We start from the raw sequence: 3867 nt of genomic DNA on the forward strand, positions 1-3867 counted from the left end.
ACAGAGAGAGAGAGACAGAGAGAGAGAGACAGAGACAGAGACAGAGAGAGAGAGATAGAGACAGAGAGACAGAGAGACACACACACACACACAGAGACAGAGAGATACACAGAGAGACAGAGACAGAGAGAGACAGAGACAGAGAGAGACAGAGAGAGAGAGACAGAGAGACAGAGAGAGAGACAGAGATAAAGACCGAGACAGAGAGAGTTTTAAGAGAATTTTCCAGTATATGCAGTATTATTTCCGGACATTTTATGAATGAGTAAAATAAGAAGAATATTTAATTTTGAGTCAGAGATTATACTGCCTACCTTTTTGGGCAATAGCAAATCACTTACATTCTGGTCATTTCTTGTTTTTTTATGCAAATAAGACAAAATACAAAGTAATACTCAATAAAATCTATAGTTCTGCCTAAGTCTAGATGGTGACTATATCATAGATTGATACATAAAATGATTAATAGCACTTCTCTCTACTCAGATAAATTTTCCATATCCTGAAGTTAGGAACAACTGAAATTCAACTGTCTTCTCCATTACATTACATATTAACAATAATATAGAATTTCTTTTTTATTGTATTGATTTTTAAATATTTATCATATGAAATATTAATCATGCTATTAAGAACAGAATCTTAATCCAGAAACCATTCTGCAAAATTTGGAAGAACTTCTCTTGGACATCATTAAAAAACCTTCTTCTATGTGTAATTGATGGCTAGTTTCAGTATTTCTTTTTATCTAAAATTTGAATATATTTACAAAGTCATGCTTTTTCTATATTTCACACTTTAATCCCTTCATTGAAGAGAGCTCAAACTGAATGACTTCTATTTGGTCATCATCTTTCCAACTCGACCTTCTTGTTTAAATACTTTATAATAATTTATGTGTATGTACCAATAATTATTTCTCCATACATTTTACTTGGGTATCAGTTTTCTCTGAAGCAAAGGAAAATAATTCTCTTGTCAAATGAAATTGATAGATTTATCTTCATCTAGTCCACATTTGCAATAAATTAAAAAATGTTTTCTGAATTTACACTGATATTAGAATTATTGTATTATATTGGCTGTGATTTCAGTAAAGATGAGGTCATTTTAATTATTTACAGGACAGAAAGATGATTTTCATCAATCACTCAATTTACATTTCTTGATACTGATGTATTGAAATTTAATTCCCCCGTGCATAAAAAAATAGTTTTTTTTAAAATTTAGCTCCAAATTATCTCTTTCTGTCCCTACCCTATTCCATCCTTGAGAAGGCAAGATATTTGATAAAAGTTATTCATGTGAAATGATGCAAAACAAATTCCCATATTAGTCATATTGTGAAAAAAACCAGACCATCCCCCACACACACAACAAATAAATGAAAAAATAATGTGTTTTGATCTGCAATTTAACTTACACCTATTCATTACCAGGAAGTGGAAAGTATTTTTCATCACAATTCATCTGTAATTGCTTTATATCTTTGCATTGCTGAGAATAGCTAAGTCATTCATAGTTGATTATCATATAATGTTGCTGTTACTGTGGACAATGTTCTCCCAGTTCTTCTTGCTTAACTTTGAATCAGTTTATAGAAGTTTTTCTGAAAACATCCTGCTTCTCATTTCTTGTAATACAATAGTATTCCATCATAATCATATGCAACAATGTGTTCAGAATTTGTCCAATTGACGGGTATCCCCCAATTTCCAAATCTTTGACCCAACTAAAAAAAGCTGCTATAATTTTTTGTTGTTGCTGTTGAGCTCTTAGGAATACAGACCTAGTAGTGGTATTATAAGATCAAAAGATATATACAGTTTGATAGCTCCTCAAACAGTTCAAAATAGCTCTTCAGAATGATTAGATCCGTTCATAATTTTACTTATTCATTAGTGTTTCTATTTTCCCACATCCCTTCTAACATTTGTCATTTTCCTTTGCTGTAATTTGAGCCCATCTTATAGGAATGAAGTGGCATTTTAGAGTTGTTAGTGGTTTTGTTGTTGTTGCTGTTGTTTTTTGCATTTCTCTACTCAGTAGTGATTTAGAGCATTTTTTGATGCGACCATTAATAGTTTTGATTTCTTTGTCTGATAACCATTCTCATCCTTTAACTATATATCTGTTGGAGAATAACTTGCATTCCTAATGGTTTTACTCAATTTTCTATATATTTGAGAAATGAAACCTTTATCAGAGAGACAAAAATCCCCTCCCCCCAGTATTCTTTTTTTGTTCTATTCTTGATGGCATTGATTTTGGCTGTGCAAAAACTTTTCATTTATTGGGATCAAACATATTTTACATCACATAATAAAATTATTTAATTTTCTTTTATCCATAGTTTTATAGATAGATTGTAGATATAGATGTAGAGTTAAATTACAGAAGAAATGAACAGGAAATTAAAGAGCAAATCAAAGCCTTACAAAAATAGACAAAAACTTTATTCCAATCCATAACTGTAAAATAATCTTGCCTACAACATTCCCTATAATTACCATATTTAAATGCAGGCCTCTGGCAATAGATAACTTACTACTACTCAGGACAGCCTAGTCAATTGTTTGAAAGCTGTTATGACCTTATCAATTCTTTAAGCCTAATCATATTTCTTTCCTGTTCCAAATAATGCTCTTTCATTTTGGGATCATAATAGAAAAACTAAAGCCTACATATGAGCTATTGACAATTGACTTTTCTCAGATCATGCAAAATATCTATTCATCTCCTACCCAATTTAACATTGAAATTTTATACTTTTATTTCCCATTATATTTTCATTTTTTTCAAATGAAATAGGGAATACTTTTAAAATAGGGAAGTTTTCTGATATTTCTTATGTACTTTCACTGAATCTATCTCTTCCCAAAGAAAACTATTTCCATTTTCTTAAAATGTAAATCCTCCAACACTTTTCTATAAGCCATCCACAACCATCAATTTCTAGATAATTTTTAAAATATAGCTGCCTTTCTTAAAATTATTAATATATACATAGAGTTGAATATATAAACATAGAGACACAAAATATAAAAATATAATGAAAAAAATCATCCTAACCTACACGTGCAACCATTTTAGAATGCCCAAGAATAAGAAAATTTGTATCATCATATGCAAAAATATTGGTATGAAAATGCATTTTCTTTTTTATACAGCATTTTATTTCCTCCCAATTAAATGTTAATGCTTTTTAATAATTTTTTTTAAAGTTTTGAGTTTAACATCCAGCCCTCTCTCCCTCCTTCCCCTCTCCCTTCCTTCAGATGGTAAATAATATGATATAGATTATATATGCCATGTAAAACATTTCCATATTAGTTATTTTGTACAAGAAGATGAAAGATAGAGAGACAGAGAAATAGAGAGAGACAGAGAGGGAGACAGAGACAGATAAAGGGTACACCAGCATGCATCAGTCTGTATTCAGACAATATCCATTCTTTCTGGAGACAGATAGCATGCTTCATCCTGAGTCATTTGGTATTGTCTTGGATTATTGTATTACCGAGAATAGCTAAGTCATTCATAGTTCTTCATCAAACAATGTTGCTGTTACTTTGTATAATGTTATTCTGGATCTCCTAACTTTAATTTGTTCAGTTTGTATTTGTCTTTTGAGATTTTTGTCTTAAATCATCCTGTTGGTCATTTCTCATAGCACAAAAATATTCCATTACAATCACATACAAGTTTGTTTAGCCATTCTCCAATTGTTGGGCATCCTCTCAATTAATGAATTTAGCCACCACAAAAAGGACTGCTCTAAGCATTTTTAATATGTCCTTTCCCCCTTTTTTGCATGTTTTTGGCATATAGATCTGGAAGTACTGTTGCTGGATGAAAGGGTATCCA

Source organism: Petaurus breviceps, unplaced genomic scaffold, assembly GCF_028583685.1.
Source record: "Petaurus breviceps papuanus isolate PSGF00001 unplaced genomic scaffold, PetGlider_PUasm1.0 188, whole genome shotgun sequence".
Classification (NCBI taxonomy): Eukaryota; Metazoa; Chordata; class Mammalia; order Diprotodontia; family Petauridae; genus Petaurus; species Petaurus breviceps.